The 21914-nt window shown below is 42.3% G+C and overlaps 1 protein-coding gene, 1 non-coding gene and 1 pseudogene across 2 annotated transcripts in view; 2 read left to right on the forward strand and 1 right to left on the reverse strand.

The window, feature by feature from the left end:
* LOC123825644 (zinc finger protein 420-like) overlaps positions 1–21914 on the forward strand; it is a 98512-nt gene that overhangs the window by 58217 nt on the left and 18381 nt on the right.
* Positions 627–1469, reverse strand: LOC123825796 (annotated as a pseudogene).
* Positions 4427–4533, forward strand: LOC123826964. Its single transcript, XR_006787154.1, has one exon. It is a non-coding gene; the product is annotated as a U6 spliceosomal RNA (small nuclear RNA).

Here is a 21914-nt window from a genome sequence, read left to right on the forward strand (position 1 = left end):
GGCCATGGGTGCCTGTCACCAGCGGGCCTACCCCTCCAGAGGGTGGGGGTCTTGCAGGAATGTGGGTAGGACCACGAGCAAGGGAGGCCCTTGCCTGGAAAGTGGGATCCCGCAGACGACCCCACTCACTGGCCTCTCCGCGCACCGCATTTTCCCGCTGTTCCCATTAGCCTGGTCGGCAGTGCCCTCTAGCGGCATGAGGGGAATAACAGGGGTTGCAAATGTCAAGGTCCTTAAGGCACTCAGGACGGGGCTTGAAAGTGCCTCTTTCAAGTGCCTCACAGGTGAAAGAAAGTCATCCGTGGGACTCCAACTCGAGCAACAGTTTGACAAGAGCCTGAGATCCATTGTAGTGCGATTCACACTTATTTTATTTTTTGACCTCCATGAGTTTTATTGAAAAGTGAAATGAAAATATATGAAAAACAAAGGAAAATTTAGTTCTGTCTTGATGAACTTGGAATCTTAGTACTTCTCTATAGAGAGGGACTCTTTCAGTATTGCTAGCAGCAAAGCCTATAAATACCTATGTTACCATTGACTAGAAATGGGCTGCCCCTGACTACACATAATTAAGCAAAAATGAACAATTGAATCATTTGGCCGTTAGTAATTTGGACATGAACTTATTTTATTTTTATTTTGGACATTAACCTAGAAGTAAAAGTTAAAGAAAGCAATATAACACGCTGTTTGTGAAGATAATTTTCTTCAGCTAATGTCTTGAGGATACAGAGAAAATTTCATTTTGTTGTTCTCACCACTTGAGTACATTCTCAGCCAGTTCTTCTGTCTCAGTCACCAAAATATCCATGTTTCCTAAATCCTTACTCATTTTCTTTGGATCTGCATCTAAATGAGGGATAATTCTAATTGTTTCAAGATGGATTTCTTATCTCTCAATAAAAGTCACTGCCAACTCCAGCAAATGTACTGTGTGTCTGTGATAAACATCTTAAATGGGCAGGTTTTCCTGGCACATGAGTCTTTGCCTGAGGGACTTCTCTTTCAGCACCGCTTCAAATGATCATGCTTGCCATTGTGCATCCATTGATTAGTTCTTGGATGTGCCCCGACTGGAGATCCAGCTGGCCACCTTGGTATATCAGGTCGGCCCAGTCGAGGCAACAGAGTATGACACTTCCTAGCCTAAAAGGAAAATCAAAATCTTACTAAGTCTTTTTCTAGTCTTAGAAGTTCAATTTCCAGGGTTTTGTTTGTTTATGTTTGTTGGTTGGTTGGTTGGTTAGTTGATTTCAGCTTGAATTTTTGTGATTTGATGTAGCCCGGAAAAGTTCACAAAGCAAGAAGCTGATTTCCTAGATATATTTTACATCTCCTGAATGACTAACCCCAAAGTTAAAAAATGGCCCAGCTATAGACCTTAGATTTAGCGTGGAAGCCTGGTCCCAAGGGTTCCCTATAGTTGGTGATTCACACTTTGAAGCTATGCATGGAGAACTGACCATGGCCTATAGGGAGCAGTAGAGGACTATTTATCCCATGGCTGAATTGATTTAGGGCCACCCTCGCTATCCTTACTACAGAATATTTTTTAAATAATTATTTTTTTTCAATTACAAGTGACGTACAATATTATATCAATTTCAAGTGCTCAGCATAGTGATTAGAAATTTATACAACTTATGGCCCTGGCTGGCGTGTCTCAGTATATTGAGCGACAACCTGTGAACAAAAAGGTTGCTGGTTTGGTTACCCACCTGGGCACATGCTTGGGTTGCAGTCCAGGTGGTGCGAAAGGCAACCAATTTCTTTCCTACTCTCCCCAGCCCTTCCCCTCTCTCATAAATAAATAAATAAATAAATAGGAATTTATACAACTTATTAATTGATCAACTTGATAAGTCTAAAGAGCATTTTTTTTTTAATGCAAGGGGGGAAAATCTATGGATTAGTTGCCTAGTAATTAATAAGGGATAATTTCCTCATCCAAAGATATGTAAACCTTTAAAAATATTGCATTTATTGGATTTACTTTTCCTCAACATTCTATTAAGAACATTTTCATGCCCTGGCCGGTGTGGCTCAGTGGTTTCAGCACTGGCTGGTGAACCGAAAGACCACCAGTTCAATTCCCAGTCAGAGCACCTGCCTGGTTTTCTGGCCAAGTCCCCAGTTGGTGATGTGTGAGAGGCTATCGATCGATGTTTTTCTCGTTCTCTTCCTCCCTCCCTCCCATCTGTCTAAAAATAAATAAATAAAATATTTTTTAAAAAATAACATTTTCATATGTCCAAAAACCTGAATAGAATTGTGCATCCAGCCCCTAGATAAGATAACTCACATTTAACAATATATGCTTTGTTACTGTTCGTTCACATAGCCATTTGGGGGTGTATTTTGATGATAATTGAATGGGATTGAGAGACTATGGATTGAGACACAGCTTCTGCCTCAGATTAGCACAGCTTTCTAACTCCATAATTTCAGACAAAAGATTTCAACTCTCTAAAACTCAACTTCATTATTTGAACATTGGAGTAGTTAAGAGGATTGTGTGAAGATTGTATTTACTAATACAGTAATTTTTTCACTAATACTAGATTTGTTTCTGTGCATCTACTTGTAGATTAACACACCTTTGGAATGCCTCTTTTCAGAAATCCCCTAATACTGGATTTGCTCTGAGCACAGTAAACCCTCAATGCAAATTCGCTACTGTTGCTAAGGGACTTTTAGGAAAAACTTCTGGAAATTAAATTCCTAAGTGCTAGAGGAAATGGTATGAACATTTTATTTTTTTATTTTTTTAGAGAGAGAGAGGAAGGGGGAGAAAGAGATTTGTCATTCCATTTATTTATGTACTTACTGGTTGATTCTTTTTTAAAGATTATTTATTTTTAGAGAGAGGGAAAGGGAGGGAGAAAGACAGGGAAAGAACACTGGCTGGTGTGGCTCAGTGGATTGAGCCCCAGCCTATGAACCACCAATTTGATTTCTAGTCAGGGCACATGCCTGATGCCTAGTTTGAAGACCTGGTACTTACATCCTGGCTCTGGCTCATTGGTGCAAATGTTGGTATGTGACCATTTACAGCCCTCCTCTAGGATGCTTAGTTAAGGACATGGAAACTGGAGCCCATCAGTCATAGTGCTAGCTCTGTTTGTGAGTTATTTTTAAAATGGACTGAGTCTGGAGGCTTTAGACTTCTAACTCCTAGATTAAAACAACAAACATCTAGCCAGCATAGTATGATTATCTCTGTTATCATACTATGCTGGAAGGCTGATACTGTATTCTGTTCATTTCTTCCTTTATATATAATAAAAAACCTTGAGAACTCCAAATAAAGTAAAATAAGATAAAATAAAACAACAAACATTTCAAGCATGAGAAGGAGCCAGCATATGATAAACTGGGAAAGAGAATGTTTTAAAAATTGTATTGATTTTTAGAGAGAGAGAGGGGGTGAAAAGAGAGAGAAATATTGATTTGTTGCTCTATCTTTTTTATGCATCCACTGATTGATTTTTGTATACGCCCTGACTGGGGATGAAACCCACAACCTTTCAGTTTACAGGACAATGCTCTAACCAACTGATCTACCCAGGAAGGGGTAGATCAGTTGGAAGAAACATTTTGGCGGAATAAGAAGCACTAGCAAAGGATCTGAGGTGAAAAGAATATGGTGCAATCAAGAAACTGAAGTTCTGACTGGTGTGGCTCAGTAAATTTGGCACTGGCCTGTGATACAGGGGATCACCAGTTTGATTCCCCATGAGGGCACATGGCTGCATGGCTGGCCAGGTCCCTAGTTGGGGTCATGCTAGAGGTAGCCAATTGATGTTTCTCTCATACACCAATGTTTCTCTCATACACCAATGTTTCTCTCACTCTCTTTCTATAAATAAAATCTTTTAAAAAATAAAGAAACTGAAGATGAGCCCTGGCCAGAGTGGTTAATTGGGTTGGTGGGTTGTCTCATAAACTGAAAGGTTGTAGGTTCAATTCCCAGTCAGGGAACATATCTAGGTTGTGGGTTTGATCCCTTGTCAGGATGCATGTGGAAGGCAAATGATTGAAGTTTCTCTCTCACATCAGTGTTTCCCCCTTGGTCTCTCCTTTCCTTTCTAAGAACAATGAGAAAATACCCTAGGGTGAGGATAAAACATAAAAAGAAACTGAAGATGAGAAGGTGTTAGGGGAATGGGTGAAAAGGGGAAGAGGAGCCCTGGATGGCATAGCTCAGTGGATTGAGCGCAGGCTGCGAACCAAAGTGTCACAGGTTTGATTCCCAGTCAGGGTACATGCCTGGGTTGCAGGCCATGACCCCCAGCAACTGCACATTGATGTTTCTCTCTCTCTTTCTCCCTCCCTTCCCTCTCTAAAAATAAATAAGTAAAATCTTAAAAAAAAAGAAAAAGAAAAGGGGAAGAGGATTAACACATACAGATTGGCAGTTATAGTGCTCACTTTGGCAGCACATATACTGAAACCGAATCAATACATAGAAGATTAGCATGGCCACTGCCCATGGCTGAAATGCAAATTTGTCCCATAAAAAAAGGTGGCAGTTATAAAAATAGTCCCAGGGATGTAAAGTACAGCACAGGGAGTATAGTCAATGATATTGTAATAGCTATGTATGGTGTCAAATGGGTACTAGACTTATCACTTTGTGGAGTATAGAAGTGTCCAGTCACTATCTTGTATACCTGAAACTAATAAAATATTGTATGTCAACCACAATTTTTTTTTGTATGTGGGACAAATTTCTGGCACCTATTTGGTCAGAAGCTTTGGAAATGTGGAAGTTGGCAGTTAATAATGTCGACTTGGAAATTATCTAAATAGCTGTCAGGAATAAAGTGGTGAGGGATGGCAGTGACTTCGGACCATCAGTCCACACATAGTCATGGCTCTCCCATGCCACATGCTGGGACTGAAGGGATAAACAAAACAAAGAGATGTGGTATTTTCTGTATTTAGCCATTGGCAAGTGGAGGTGGATAATTTACCAAAAAAAAAAATACTTAAGAACAATGCAAAACCATTGGTTAAGCTTAAGCAGGAAAGTGTCATGATCTGGTTTACATTTTTGAAGGATTGCTCACCATGAATGGTGAGCTGGGGCATGACCAGAATGGATGACAGTTAAAGTAGTGCAGTGACTCCAAGCAGGACACAGCAATAGAAACAAAAAGCAGATTGATTTGATGGACACTTAAGCTGGACTCAAAGTTTGGTATTTATTCAAAACTGTGGTGAAGGTGTCCTTGCCACTGGCACAAACTACTGGGTTGATGAGGATGCCACCACTGATAGGGAAAAGTTGGGGCCAGAGCAGGTGGAGTTGTGGAATTACTATTCAATTGTGATAGGTTGTGGTTATAGAATCAGCTGAGATTCCCAGTAGGCAGTTGAACCTGTCCAATTCCAGAATCTGGAATGAAACCATGGAAATACCATTCATCAATATTCAGATGGTGTTTGAATCCAAGGGAAGGCAACAGATCACATTGGTAGGAGAAAGAAGACAGCTCAGAATCAATTCCCAAAGAATTGGTGTCCAAAAAAACATCTGGAAAAGGAGAGTTCTGTTCACTGCTCAACTACTCATTATAGGGCAGATTTGAAAACAAGTCTGCTTTCTCATTTAATCTCACTATTTTCTCTCCAGGAGTTTTTCTGTAAACACTTAATTATATGTTTTTTAAATCCTCACCTGAGGACCTGCTTATCGGTTTCTTTTTTCTTTTTCTTTTTTCTTTTTCTTTTTCTTTTCTTTTCTTTTCTTTTTTTTTTTTTAGAGAGAGAGAGAGAGAAAGGGTAAGGGGGAGAGAGAGAGAGGGAGAGAGAAATCAATGCCAGAGATGCATATCAATTGGTTGCCTCTTGTATGGACCCCAGCTGGGTTCTGGTACATGGCCCAACTGGGGACAGAACCTGCAACCCAGGCATGGGCTCTGACTGGAAATCAGACCTGCACCTTTTTGGTTTATGGGATGACACTCCAACTGGGTCAGCCGGCCAGGGCTAAAATTGTATGTTTTATTTTCCACGTTGGGAAACTAGAATAAAAAGCAGACTTAACCAAAAAAAAAAGTAGGGCAATTTTCTTAGAACCATGTGCTGTCTTGGAAATAGATTCACAAGTGGTAAACTATATCCTCCCACATTTGGCAAAGAGCAGGAATGTGAGGCCCACTTAAGGCAGCAACAGAACCAGGAGACATGGTGGAATATATGGCCCTTGAGGAAACACTGATTCAGGACAGGGAAGCAAAAATAATGAATTTGAAGGAAAAGTTCATTGGAATTCAATCCTTCTTCCACTAGACAATTACCTCAGAGAAGTCATAGTTGAGAGAGATCATATAAACCTAACAAGTGTAGAGAAGTCTGGACAGAGCTCAACCCTTTTAACTATGAGCAAATTCTCTCAGGAGACAAACTTTACCAATGTGTTGAGTGTGGGACAATCTGGGAGAAAAATTGCCTTTCTGAATATTTCAGGACTCATAAAGGAGAAAAACCCTACAATCCTAAAGATGCAATTTGCCTTTTCTCAGTATGAGAGAATTTACACTTATAAGAAACTTTAGCTCTGAATGGTGTGGCTCAATTCATTGGATGTCATCCCACAAAGTGAAGGGTTAACAGCTCCATTCCTGGTCAGAGTACATGCCTGGGTTGCTGGATCAGTCCCCAGTCAGGACATGTGTGAGAAGCAACTGATAAATGTTTCTCATGTTGATGTTTCTCCCTTTCTCCCTCCCTCCTCTGTAAAAATAAACACAATCTTTTTTAAAAAAGAACTTTAGCTCTTGTTGGTGTGGCTCAGTGGGTTGAATGCCTGCCTATGAACCAAAGGGTCCCTGGTTTGATTCCCAATCTAGGGTACATGCCTGGGTTTTGGGCCAGGTCCCTCATGAGGGTGTGTGAGAAGCAACCACCCATTGACATTTCTCTCCCTCTCTTTCTCCTTCCCTCCCCCTCCCTCTAAAACTAATTTTTTTTAAGTTTTAAAAAAAAAGAAAAGAGCTTTATGAAAGAACAGTGAATGCAGGGAATTACTTTCCAGGTGAGACTACTTTACATCTAAGAATCCATAAAATAGAGAAACCCTACAGTGTAATCATTTATGGAAAGGTCTCAGCTTTTTTCCTTCTTTACTCAGCATCACAGAATGCACACTGGAGAGAAACCTATGGATTTGGCCATTGTGGGAAAGGCACTTTCGATGCTACATCAGAGAACTCATACTGGGAAAATCTTTATACATCTAGTTGGTGTGGAAGAACCTTCAGGGGATGTTCTCACTTTACTTAACACAAGGACTCATACTAGAGAACACTATGAATAGGGTCAATGTGGTGGAGTTTCCACAATGGCTTTCTCCTTATTTGACACCAGGAAGTTCATATAGATTAGTGAAACTCATTGGACATAATATAGCTAATATGTTGGTTGAAATTCCATTTTATTTAACATCAGAAATAAACCACAAAGTAGGAAGAATCCACAAGTTATTTCTGATCCACACACAGGTACCTGAATGTAATAAGACTTTGCACTGTGGCTCCCTGCAATTGCTGATGAGGAGGTATGAGCAGTTGTGTGCTACATATGCCCTTGATTTGCCACAGAAACACAATTTAAGGGGAGTTAGCGGTCTAGGCCTGATGGACAATGTCCCATAGAAATGATTGCCCTAGAAAACAAAATGTAAATATTATCAAAGACAACAGCATCTATCTTTCTACACCATATATGAATCAGAGAACCACTGAATTTGAAGTATGCAGAGATCATTCATCTTTTAGTATCATAGGGATCAATCTATGTACAATAATATAGTGTGCATAGAAGAAAGCTGCAAAGCATACCATCCATTTTCTCCTGCATAATACAAATACTATCACTTAAAAAAAATCACAGAGCTTTACACTAACTCTCCAATATTTCTTTTAAAAATATTTAATCTATTTATTTTTACAGAGGAGGGAGAGAAACATCAGTGTGGTTGCCTCTCACACATCCCCTAATGGGTACCCAGCCCACAACCCAGGCATGTGCCCTAACTGGGAATCAAACAGGCAACTTTTTGGTTCACAGTGTGGTGCTAAATATACTGAGCCACACCAGCCAGAGCTTGTCAATATTTCTATTCACTTTAAGACAAGCATCATAAATAGTTGAGTGCTCCTTCATAGTTCTAGGAGCATAGCCAGTGTCTAGCAGGACTGAAATGACATATTACACCCTGGTGAAGTGTCGATGCTCCAAGGATAATGCACACCTTACAATCTTCACCCAAAATCCCCTAAAAAGCTGGGTTTGGGAGGTAATTTCACCTATATCTGCCCAAACGGGTATCTGGAACGGTTTGGAGAAAGAGATAGGGGGAAGTCCCCACACATGAAACCTGAGGACCTCTACTTCTTCTGCTTTTATGAGCACCCACTAATATGTTGGTTTTCCTCCTAGACCTAAAGGAGAGCTCTTGTTCTTCCCTTACACTCCCTTACACTCCATGGAATGCTACCTTTCCTTCCCAGCTCTCCCACCAAACCCTTTACTGAATTCCAATCTGCTGGCTGCTCCCTGGAGGCTGAGACTGTATTCAGTTACAGATCTCTGCTGGTAGAAAGTCCAGAAATTTCCAGCACCCACAGCTGTCAGATTGGGAGTGTGGTCTTATAACTCACCTTGAGGAGAGGCCTCCGGGCAGACTTGTATGCCTGCCACTGTTGGTGGCTGTGCCACCCTGCACCATTGTGGAGGGCCCAACTCCCTTTACAAATGCCAAAATGCCAGGCACTCTTTTGCCAACTTTTTCTCACAGCTAGGACATGGAAACGTGTCTGAGGGAAACCCTGTCCCTCAGAGTTCTCCCGGTTGAGGATGACAGGAGCTGGCCCAGATACAATCTGTCTGGGGAAAGGGGCTGATTCCCTCTAGTGGAGAATGCCCTGAACCCTTCTTTGATATGGCTTTTATTGGGATTGGTATGTGTAGGGGTATACAGCATGCATGCATAGACCATCAAACAATGTCCAAAGGCTATAGTTAAAGAAAACAGATATTATCTACAGCTAACAATTGAAGGAACACAGAGACCTGCCTCAGATCAGGGTCTGTTAGATAAGCTGATGCCAGAGAGTCATTAAGGCATGGATCATGAGTTCAGGAGTTCACTCTTATGCTTTGAACTCAAACATCTGGTTTATACCAACAGGGCTATACAAAGCAAGCTTTAAAGGATACAATGCATTCTTCAGGCCTGATTTCCCACAGGGACCCTCGGTGCTAACATGAGGTCATGCCTGCCTCCTGCATTCCCAGTTTTCTGGGGCCTCTTTCAAGACCTCGCTTGCAGGGGGCTACAGTCTCTGATACCACACAAAGTGGTCCCCAACATGTGTCAGTCCTGGTCAGTGGGGGTCTGAGGAAGTCTATGAGAAAGATGAGAGATCTTTCTCTCTGAAGAGGTATTATTCCTTTCCTGTAGTGGGTAATGGCTTCCCAAAAATGCCCATATCTTAATGACTGGAACCTGTGAATGTGTTATCTTACAGGGTAAAAGGGATCTTATAGATGTAATTAAGGATCTTGAGATGGGGAACTTATTCTGGACTACTTGTAGTGAGCCCTATGTCATCACGATTGCCCGTTTTTGTCTTTATTTTTAATTGATTTTTTTTTGGAAGAGAGCGGGGTGGGGGATGGAGGGGGGAGAGAAATATCAAATTTTCCCCACTTATTTATGCATTTATTGATTGATTTTTGTATGTGTCCTAACTGGGGATTGAACCCTCAACCTTAGCATATTGGGGCAATGCTCTAAAAACTGAACTACCCGGTCAGTGCACAATTGCCCTTGTGTAAGAAGAGGCAGGAGAGTCAGAGTCAAAGAAGCCAATGTGATGAAGGATTCAGAGGTTAGAGTTGGAGAGACACTTTAAGATGCTATACTGCTGGCGTTGGTGATGGAGGAAGAGGCCATGAGCCAAGGAGTGTAGGCAGTCTCTAGAATCCAGAGAAGGCAAGGAAATGTATTTTCACCTAGAGACTGTAGAAGAAACGCAGCCCTACCATCATCTAGACTTTAGGCTGGCAAGACACATTTTGGACATTTGGCCTCCAGAGCTGAGAAGATAAATCTGTGTGGTTTTAAGTCATAAAGTTTGTGGTAATTTATAGTAGCAAAGGAAACAAATACACTCCCTGGCACCAATAACTTAAGCCAAATGTTGCATGGCTATATGGAATGCTTGGAACTGTGACAACCACTTTCAGGCTATGAGGACACACTTAGGAATAACCAAGATAATACCTGGCTAGTATGACTCAGTGGACTGAGTGCCTGCCTCAACCATGGGGTCACCAGATCAATTCCCAGTCTAGGGGGTGTGCTTGGAGGCCAGGTTCCCAGTAAGAGGTATGTGAGAGGCAATCACACATTGATGCTTCTCACCCTCTCTTTCTCTCTGTCCCCCTCTCTAAAAATAAATAAAGTATAATCTTTAAAAAACCCAGAAAAGTAAATTTTAAAAAAATATAATAGTGAGGAGGGTTGGGCCAAAAGGTGGGCAGTGGCTGGCTAAGGGTGACAGTCAAGCCCAGGAACCATCCTTGGAAGCCCTTGTCTCTGGATTTCATGTAATGCATATTCTGTTACTTGTGACCAAAGACACTTCTTACACAATAACGCTTTTTTGCTTCCAATCCTCTTTGGAACCTTGCTTGCCTCACTCAGACCACTATCCTTTTGGAGATGGGCATGCCACAGAATAGAGGTTCGCTGCAGGAAGAGCCAAATCAGCTCAGCTGCAAGGGTATGATGTGAAAACAAACAGTGGGACCAAGAGAATGTAGTGGCTTCATCAAATTACACATGTAGATATGTTCACTCTCTCTCTCACTGTCCTTCATAGTAGGTGACAGTAAAAGTCCTCTCTGGGTGAAAAAAAAAGGGCTTGATACACTCCACAAAACTCAATTTAAAAATTGTGTCAATTTGCTGAAGTACAAGGGGAATTTCCCACCAGCACCACAAAAATACCATTTGGTGATTATAACTGCATGCTATTGATGGCATTGAAGTTTACATTTATTGGCAAAAAAGACAAAAGGACATTTTTGAACCAGTAGTATGTGGGGACGTTTCTCCTTAAGATGAGTTTGAATATAACTTGATTGTTTTTGTGAACAATGGCAGTCAACTTCTTCCCTCACATTTTGAGGAAACAAATAAAAAACAAAGTCCAAGGGCCAGGCTCCCAAAGAGCCCCTTGTTATTCTATTTGCTCTTGTATTGAGCCTAGTGATGATTTGGGATTTACAAGTGGCCTGCCAATCCTGGAACCTGGTAAGCATTTTTATGTATGCAAGTTCACTTGTAATACTTTCCAGCAACTTATTTTCTTATAGGTCCCCTGCATTTACTGGCAAATTAATCCCAGGCATTCTGTTCTATTCCATTCTACTGTGAAAGGAATCTCCTCTTCAATATACATGTGAAGGTTATATAGAGTTTGTGTGTATGTGAGGGTATTGATTTCCTTTTCTTGTCTGGTTTAGTGGAATCTCATTAATTTTTAAAAATTTTCCAGTTGGGTTTAGGTGTGTTAATATTATCTGTTAATAAATGCATTTTTGTATTTTCTCTTTCAATGGTTACAGCAAACACTTAGGTCTTTTTATGTCTTATTTGTGGAAACAAAAACACCCAGAAATTTTCGAGTTAAGATTGCTGAGGGCAGATATCCTTCTTTTGTTTTGAATTTGTTTATCCACCCATGGATATTGAACAGAGGTGTGAATAAAGAGAAACTCAAGAAGAAAAACAGGAGTAGTTTCATCAGAGGAAAAGGTTGACTTCCTAAGGCTGGGAGAAACATTGAAATGGGTTGCCTTCAGGGCCAGGAGTAAGCTTGTGGCTGGCTTGTCCCTCATTTACACCAGAGTGGCTGAAGGATAAGACAGTCTCACACTAAGGACTACAAGCTGAAACAAGGAGCCAAGGCCTAGGTGACATTGGTGGGCAGCTTAACCAGTAACAGGAACCAGCTACTTACATTCAGTTCTGTGGGAATGGTATTTGTTACTTCCATTAGTTGGATTTTCAATTGTTTACAACCAAACACATACTATGGGATACAGGGTACAAAAGTATGGACTGGATTACTCCAAACCTGACTTAGTGGTTTGTCCAGCATTCTGTGGACTTCCCACATTCCTGAGACAGAACATTCTCTGGAAACTGATTGTGGTTTGACTCCAATCAGAGCTCAGATTCTTCACGTTCCCCCATGTGCTATGTCAAGTCTGGATGATCTTAGGTTGATCTGATCTTTGATGTTGGGGAGAACAGGCAAAGAGTAAATGTATAGCAGCAATAAATAGACTCAAAAGCCTATTTTCTGGGAAAATTATGATACAGTAAAATGCTCAATAATTAATTCCTGTTTTTTCAACCTGAAATTCTCGAGTTCTGAGGAGTATCTTCTTTTTTCAAAGGAATTTTAATTTTTTTCAAGTTTTTTCTTTTTACCAGTTTTCTTTTCTTTAAAAAAATATTTTATTTCTTTTTTCTTTTCAAGAGAAGGAAAGGAAGGGAGAACAGGGAGAGAAAGATTGATGTGTGAAAGAAACATCAATTGCTTGCCTCTTGCATGCCCTGAGCTGGGGATCCAGCCCACAATCCAGGCTTGAGCCCTGACAGGGAATCAAACTGGTGATCTTTTGGTTTGCAGGATGATGCTCATCCCCCTAAGCCACACCAGCCAGGGCTTAAATGACTTTTAAACATGTGTTCCCCTTCACGTGGAAAAATTTGAGATGATCTGGGTGATGAAATAAGAAGAGAGAATAGTGAGTGGTGATCAAATTGCAGGTTCATGATTCAGTCACATGGCTGGTTTATGACTCAACTGAATGCCACCCATTGCCATAGTGATTTGGCTGATATACGGTTTAATATTCTTAATTACATGTTACTTAAGTTATATGAGTAATGCACTATTGATTATAGAAAGCATATGAAGAATGTTAATATACAGGGTCTGGCAAAAGGCCTGCTTGAGTGTTTTTGGTAGGGTAATAATATGGGTGTAATACTTTATAGTTTTAATTTGAACATTTTACCTAAAGCATTATATGGTGTGCTTGAGTGTGCTATTGTCATATTATAGAATTATGTGCTTATGACTTTGTAATAAAAGGGCATTATTTGTATATTTTGACAATTCAGTATCCCAATAAGCGTACGCCTAACTATGTGGAACAAATTAAGGAAGGAAAAGTACAAGTTAAACTTTTCAATTAAACAATATCACCGATACTCCATCCATATTCATATATGATCCATAATGCTTTTTCTACAATTCTAAGTTCTGAAAACTTTTTGCATGAAAGTTTCTTCCTATATTATACCTCAGCAAAATTTACCTGAACTAACAAGGATATCTACACTTTTTTTTCTCTAACGTGGCATGACTCTTCATATATTTTGCTACAGATATACTCAAGTGTTTGATGGCCAGAGACTGCCCAGACCTGTTGGAATGTATTGTACCTACTGAGTGATGTATGCACCTTACAATCCTGCTAAAATCCAAACACTTGAGAATTCCAAAATACTTCTAGCCCTGAAGGCTTTCAAAAGGGGATTGGGGCCCTGTGTGCAAAGAGGATGCATAACATTTTTGACATTTTATATGCATAATAGCTGATACTTATTCAGAAGTGCTTTTTTAATAGAATCAAATTATTGTAAATTAAATAACATGATTAATTTGCTAAATGCAAAAAAAGAACATGCAACTGATTATTAAAATTTGTACTAAAGTAGCTTTCATTAATCAATCTTTTTTTAAACAGATTTTATTTATTTATTTTTAGACAGAAGAGAAGAGAGAGAGAAAGAGAAGAGAAACATCAATGTGTGGTTATCTTTTATACACTCCTCACCAGGGATCTGGTCTGCAACCCAGGCATGTGTTCTGACTGGGAACTGAACTGGCAACCCTTTGGTTCGCAGGCCAGTGCCCAGTCCACTGAGCCACATCAGCCGGCGAATCAATCTTCATTAATATATTTTAAATCACCTTTTAGCCTAAAATCATGTTTTTATTCTAGACTATACAAACAGAAAGAAATAAGTAAAAGAACTTCCAAGGGAGTTAGCTTCCTTAAGATGTTAAAGGCCTCCATTAAATATGATGGTGGACCACTAAAGATATATCCAGACACATCCAAAGCAAAACAATATGAAAAATATGACTAATTAACATGGCTCTGTCACACTACCTAGGGCTATACAACATCAATTATTTTAAGTCACAATATGGAAAATGAAGAAGCCAAATTACTTATGGAATGGAAATGGTATTTTATCTGTAATAGCAAAAAAAAAAAAAAAATCCAAAGAAGTGCTGTTAGGATGAATAAAAGACATCTGCATTCTCTCTCAGTAAATACTTCTATGCAAAAACTGGCAGGCTTACTGGCTAACTGCAATAAATAAGATGAACAATGCACAGTCTGCAAGTGGATGTTCTCCACAATGGCCATGAAACAATAAATCCTGGAACATGTCTAGAAAGCAGTGTACAAGAGGACCCATAAGGAGGCATAGGGCTGCTGAGACACGTGAGGAAACCCAAGTTAGAAGAGACTACACCAGGTCCTGGGCCTGAGGAGCAGCCCTAAGTACCAAGGAGGAAAGGGAACATCAGAGCATGGGTCCTGGAACCTGAAGTAGATGAGAGAACACCAGATACTGGAGTCTGTGGAAGGCAAGACAATACTTCATCCTGGCCTCTCAAGATAGAAGAGATCACCCTGGGCCCAAGGAAGAACACATACCATGCCCAGTAAGTGACAGTCTTGTTCAATTCTTAGACATGGACATCTTGGCAAACAGAAGATGACACTGGGTAGAGGAACCTGACCATCCTACTCCTACACTCTGACAGATTCTTTACTTAACCAAACTTTACGCAGGTTTCTCTGAACCCTTTCCCCAACAAGGTTCATCTGTGTACTAGAATCATGCTAAGTCAACTGATCAAGAATTCCCAACCCTTACCCCGACTGGTATGGTTTAGTGGATCGAGAACGGCCTGTGCACCACAGGATCGCCAGTTCCATTCCTAGTCAGGGTACATGCCTGGGTTGCAGGCCAGGTCCTCAGAAGGGGGCGTGCAAGAGGCAAGCACATACTGACCTTTCTCTCCCTCTTTCTCCCTCCCTTCCCCTGTCTAAAAATAAAATTAAAAAAAAAAAAAAAAGAATCCCCTACCCTTGATAGCTAACCAAAATCCTCATCCTCACTATCTGTCCTAGGTATTCCAGTCACTCTGGTTCCCTCCAGCCAGAATCCCCTCAACTTCCCCAAAATACTTGGGTCTCTTCTTTGTAATTTTATATCCTCCAATATCCTGCCCCGCCCCCTCCCAATCCAAGTCGCTCCTTGTGATAGACCCCTACTTGACCTGGTTGTATTCAACATTAAGCCCAGTTCTATCATAGAATCTCTTCCCTTCTCAATATTTTTATTGAATAAAATCTATTTTCACCGCTTTAACTTCTGTCCAGCTATGGTTTGTCTTTGACAACACCCACCCCTCCCCAACCCCGATGCCTAGGTCACAATTAACCCAGGCCTTCTCTCCGCAACACAACTAGACTTTTAAGCCTGTCCCTCCTCCCCTCACAAGGCTTGGAGGACACACTTCCGAAAAACCCTGCTGGGCTTTCTCTCAGAAGACGTCAGGAGGATTTTAGTCCTGATATAGCACACTTGCTGACCTCCCAGTCCCGCCCTTTTTGTCAATAATACAAGTGGAGGCACATTAGCACCCCACCTCCACCCCGCCCCAGTCCATTCCCTCACTCTCTTCCAGGAACTTTGGAGGACGTTACCACCGCCCTCACTTTCTGCCCGCCCCTGCTCCAATCCTAGTAACTTGGTGGATATTAACCCTGCCTCCTCCTAAAGGCTGACGGATAGCCACGCCCCCAATACTTCCGGCTCTGGACGCCCTTCTTTCCAAAGGACGTCAAAACCAGTCCTGTCCCCCGCCAACCAAATCTAACCCACCCAGCACTTCCGGCACACCCTTCTACCCGCTGCTTTCCTTCCCCCAACTTCCGGCTTGCCCTAGGCCTGGACACCCTCCTGCCTGAGCATTACTGTTTTCCGACAGGCGTCACCACCCACGAAAGGGTTATGGCTTTGCGGCCTGGCATGCCCCAACCGAGGCCTCCCTGCCTGGCTGGACAGCGGAGGAACATGGGTGAGACCCCTCTTCCTCTGGCTTCGCCTGTCGCCCAGAGCTGGATAGAAAAGATGGCCGCCACCTGGGAGCCGTTGGGCGCCGATCTCCGTGGGGGTGCCTGGGAGTTGTAGTCCGAGTGGGCGCGGTGACGCACCTCGTCGCGGAGAGACGGGCGCCATTGTGCGCCGTGCGCCGGTGAGTACGGCGCGAAACCTCCGGCCGTCGGGGTCTGTGCGGTTCCTGCCTTGCCTGCCTTCCTCCCGCCGCGGGGCTGGGTAGGGCGCAGTGGTTGGTGACAGGGACACAGAAAAAAGACATTCTTTCCTTCTGTGGGCGTAGGCTGGCCAAACCCCCCAAACATGGGAGGACTAAGGACCGGAGTGAAATCTCACTGGACGAGGAACGTGGGAGGGAATCTCGTGTAGCTTCTGTAAAAGGGCATCTAGGTTTCTGGGAGGAGGTGGAGACTACTCAGTCAGGACGTTTTTCGGACGGGGGTGGGGTGGATTGGTCAGTTCCCGTTGACAGGTCGGCTTCCGGGCAGAGGAGGGAGGAGTCTAGGTGTAGGCCTCACTCCCTTCCCCCCCACCTTCCAAATTCCCTCCTCTCAGGACTTTGTTCATTCATACAAGACCCATCGAAGAGGAAAGTATGGCCTCCGGGCTTCCAACGGCCTGGTTCTATGTGAGTAGAGTCCTCTGAGTTTTAGTGCACCCCTGGGTCTGGGGCGTGGGTGGCCAGATGGTGGTGGGAAGCCACCCTCCCATAGATGCCCCCCAGGCCCTAGAGCCTCGGCGAAGGGATGGGGGGGGGCAAGAGAGACCCTGATGGGTGGGCAAGCCGCAGGTTGCTTAGCCTTCCGAGGGAGTGGTTACCGTAGAGACCATTGCAGGGGATTCTAATTTACTGGTTTTTAAAAAATTTTGTTAACTCTTCATCCGAGGATATGTTTATTGACTTTAGAGAGAAGGGAAGAAAGAGAAAGAGGGAAACATCGATGTGAGTCTCCTATGCTCACCAATCCAAACTGAACCCCAAACCTGAGCATGTGCCCTTACCAGGAATCAAACCCGCGACCTTGCGGTTTATGGAAGCCACACTGGCTGGGGCAGATTCTAATTTATCAAACCTGGGGGAGACTGACAGGTCTGAGCAGGGATCATATTTAAATTTCAACAGCTATCCTGGTGTCAAAGTTAGGGGTGACATGAACTCAGCCACTAGGAGAAAATGTGGATCTTTGGCAGGTGAAGAAAGTAGAAGCAGCACAGGCAGTGGGCAGGGGCTAAAACCTCCGGTGTGATGATTCAGCTTATGGAATCCCCTAGGAGGACAGGTGCACACTGACATAAGTGTTACAATCCCAAAGTTAATATGTAATAGGGAGGTTTTCATGAAATGAAGCACCCTCTTCAGCCTCACATGATGTTCTTCTTGCTGTGACCTGAATAGGGTCAAGCTTAGGTTTGCTCAGTGTCAGACAAACTCAGGAACATATTATGAGACCCCTGGAATGCTTTCAGGTCACCTTGTAGACTGTGGCTTGATGTTCTCAGTCACCTGCGTCCTGTCAGTGTGAGTGATAATAGGCACTGGCTGAACAGGAACCTGTGGGTTTTAGGAACCAGTGACCTTTGAAGATGTGACTTTGGGTTTTGACCCAGAGGAGTGGGGACTGCTGGACCTTGAACACAAGTCCCTGTACAGAGAGGTGATACTGGAGAACTACAGAAACCTGGTCTCAGTGGGTAAGGCTGGCCTCTGTGTCAATAAAGATTTGTGCTTTGCTGCCTTTATGTGGTGCCGCTGAACTGTGTGTCTGCTTGGGCTCAGGCTGCAGGGATCAGAGTACAAGGGTCAAGGCCCTGGAGCTTGAGGGAGAGGGCTTTACTTTGTACCCATGGGAAAAGGGTACCTTCGCATATAACTTCTGGAGCTTCATCTAGTCCACCCCTCAGAGGCCTTTAATACCAGGGAGGTGGTCACAAGAATCCCAGAGGACATGGTGTCAGTATCCAACAGCCCAGGAGTATCATCACAGACCCTGATCCCTTCCATCTCTTTGTGGTTGGTGTGAACTTTTCCATTCTTAGGTTAGTAACTGCATCATTGTGGCTCCAAGCATCACATCCTTGTTAAATGCAGAAAGAAGGAATGGGAGGGGGCAGCTGTCAAGCCTAGTGCTGTTTTCACAGCTGTCACATTTAGCAAAAAAGGAAAAACCCTATGGCCTCTGCTGACATGTTTCCCTTTGTAACTTGCTGGCCAGAACTGGGTCCTACTGCCACCTTTATTAAATGGTAAGGGAGTCCAGGAGAACAAAGGTGTTGTGGGGGTTATCATCACTGCCCTAGACCAGAGGTGTTCCCCTAGGGGACAACAGCATGTGCCATGACAGGAAAGCATTTTTTTCCGAACACAGACCCCCCCAAGCCCTGTCTTTTTTCCCTTGGGCAGAACATCAGCTTTCCAAGCCAGATGTGGTATCTCAGTTAGAGGAGGAGGAAGAACTCTTGCCGGTGGAGAGAGGAATTCCTCAAGACACTTTTTCAGGTGAGAACCAGGCACACGGGAATCTAGCAGGGAATGGGTTGACTGGTTGGTCAAGGATTGGTGTCTTAAACAGAGAAGGTGGAAGAGGAAACCCCAGGTGGGGTACTGTGATGAGTGGCTGCAGACACACTGATTAAGCCCCACAGTTTCCTTTGGCCTCAGGGTTGCAGGTGTACTTCTTGGATGAACATGAACCTGTTGCTGGTGATACATTGGCAGTAGGGGTTCTCACACTCTGCTTCACTCATTGTCGACTGCCCTCCCCTCATATAATCACCACTAACAGGTGTGTGTCTCTGACCACACTTTTTTAAATATGTTTACGTGTGCATATACAAATACACTGTCCCTGACATAACAATAATTCAATTTAATGACCTTTGACTTTATGGTGGTGCAAAAGCAATACCCATACAACCATTCTGTTTTTCACTTTCAGTAAAATATTGAAAATACATGAGATACTCAACACCATTATCAAGCGGGCTTTGTGTTAGATGATTTTTACCCAGCTGTAGGCTAATGTAAGTGTTTCGAGTATGTTTAAAGTAGGCTGGTTAACTGCATTTTCAACTTAGGATGGTTTCAAGTTTCAATGGGTTTATCAGGACATAAGTTGAGGAACATCTGTATATGTTTATATTATTGGGGTATTCTTAATACAGATAAGTTTTCTTCATTTTGACAGATTCAGTATAATCCACAATTAATGTTTTTCTCTTGATGGAGATTCAAGTTGTTGCGGAAAACTTCCTTGTGTGTGTGTGTGTGTGTGTGTGTATACACACACATATTTTTTTTTGCACATTCAAGTTGATTTTTCTTATAGGTAGGATTTCTAGAAATGGAAATTCAGAATCAACCAAAGATGTAAGCTAAAAATCTGCTAGCAATAAATTGCTGTCTAACTCCTTTAAAATACATGTACTTGCTCAAGTGTATGAGAGTTACTTTTCCCTGTCATTGCCAGTGCTTTGTAATCTTAAGGTTTATAGATCTGTTAGGAAAAGATAGTATGTTCAGTTTAGCTAACTTTTCCTTTGTGACATTACACATAGTTCACTTTTCCTTTGTGCAGTTACACATATTTTCATAAGTTTGTGAAGGTGGGGAGAGAGAGAGAGAAACACTGATCAATAGTCTCCTGTACCCCCTCTGACTGGGACTGGACCGCAATCTAGGTATGTGTCCTGACTGGGAATCAAGCCTGTGACCTTTTGGTGCACAGGATGACACCCCAACCAACTGAGCCATACCAGCTAGGACTGTATTTTTTCTTTTATAAGTTTAGATACTATCCCCTCCCCTCATCTTTGGTGGATCTTGATATATTATGGATGTTAATATTGCAAATATACCAGACCAACATTTACTTTCTACTTCTGTTTCATTTCCATAAAGGAATTTTATGATTCCAGCTATTCTTATCCTATTCTAGGTTTTGTATCACATGTAAGCAGATTATGCAAATACTCTTTTTGTATTCTAGTATTTTTGTTTTTTGTTTAACTGTTTAATGTAGCTGGCATTTCCTCGTGTATATGGTATAGGGCACAAGTTCTTTCAATACCAAGGGTCCCCAACCTCTGGACTATGGACCAGTGTGGGTCTGTGCCTGTTAGGAACTGGGCAGTATAGCAAGAGGTGAGCTTGAATGTAATGCTCTTGAATCATCCCAGAACCATTTCCCTCACCCCCCAGTCCATGGAACTGGTCCTTTTGTCTTCCACAAAACCTGTCCCTGGTGCCAAAAAGGTTGGGAACTACTTACTGGTTTGGCCACAAGTTGTTTTAATACCCATTTTCTGACTAGGTTCTTTCACTTACTGAAACTCTCATTATCATGGACTAAATTCACAGTCATCATAGATTGTAGGCTTCCTTGGCCTCTCCTGCTCCCTTGATCTCTGTCTTTGAGTAAACACCATATTACTGTACTTAATTGCAGCTTTATAAGTACTTATTTTAACTTTATAACAAACTTGGATAAATGAGAGTTCCTGTCATTATTAGATATATGTATTCTTAGCTGTTCTCAACCACCTGATTTGCAGATAAAACTCACCATCAGCTTAGCAGGGTTCACTGAGAAATCCTGTTAGAGTATGAATTACAGTTGATTGGATTTATCAATCTCTTGATTCATAATTGGACACAAGGGTATGAAGAGGGATCTGACCTCACTGCTTTATCGGGCCTTTTAGGTACTGCTGGACTTTCACTGTAGCTGATGGTATTGCTCAGGTTAATCCTCCCTTGTAGTCTTACGTAGTTGTTCCATGAACCTGTCATGCTGCTTAAATTCTCTTCATTAATTTTCTCAGTACAAAGTCATTTTATCAGCAAGTATAAAGCAGCCAGTCGTATTAATGTTTTTGCTTCTTTTGGGAGATCATGTAAACACATCAATTACAACTGGTTCTTCCAAAACACTGTAAAACTGAGAATGCGAAGAGTGCATGGTCTCTTAACTGAAACGGGGAAGTTTCTGGGTTTTGATGAGCATGATAGTTAATTTTTCTTTGATTTAAATCAGTTTTTATCTAGATAAATAATTCTCTGGTGCTTTCTAATAAGTGAAAATCAGTAGCCCCAATTATCCCTCCAGAACCTTCCAAGGTGACCATATGGATTTTCTCCTTCGAATGGTTAAGACAGTGACATAATAAACATACAGGCACTCTTGTTACGTGATGCTGGCAGTATCAGCTGTGAAATCTCTGCCTGGCCCCAACTCTTGTGATGACCTGTTTGCCACATGTAGAGGCTGGATTCCCCGTGACTCTTTGCCCTCTTTTTCTGGACACCATGTTTTAGCATTGATGACTCAGCATTAATGTTTTGTTTTCCATATTCAAATTCATTCCTTTCACTCCTTGCATTAACAAAGAGCACGGGCCACTGAACTCTACCTCACCTGGAAGGTCCCCAGCAACACAAACACTGGACGAACCACCATGGTTTCTATTCCCCCAGTCCCTTCCCTTGATCCAGTCTCCTAATGTCCTTTCCGGTCTTTGTGGCTCTAGCTATGGCAGGTGTGTGTCTCATCCTCCCTGGAACTTAGTTAAGTCCATGTCCTGAGGGACCAAACCTTCCAGCTCCGCACTT

Source organism: Phyllostomus hastatus, unplaced genomic scaffold (assembly GCF_019186645.2).
Source record: "Phyllostomus hastatus isolate PE091 unplaced genomic scaffold, TTU_PhHast_1.1 phas_contig_133, whole genome shotgun sequence".
Lineage (NCBI taxonomy): Eukaryota > Metazoa > Chordata > Mammalia > Chiroptera > Phyllostomidae > Phyllostomus > Phyllostomus hastatus.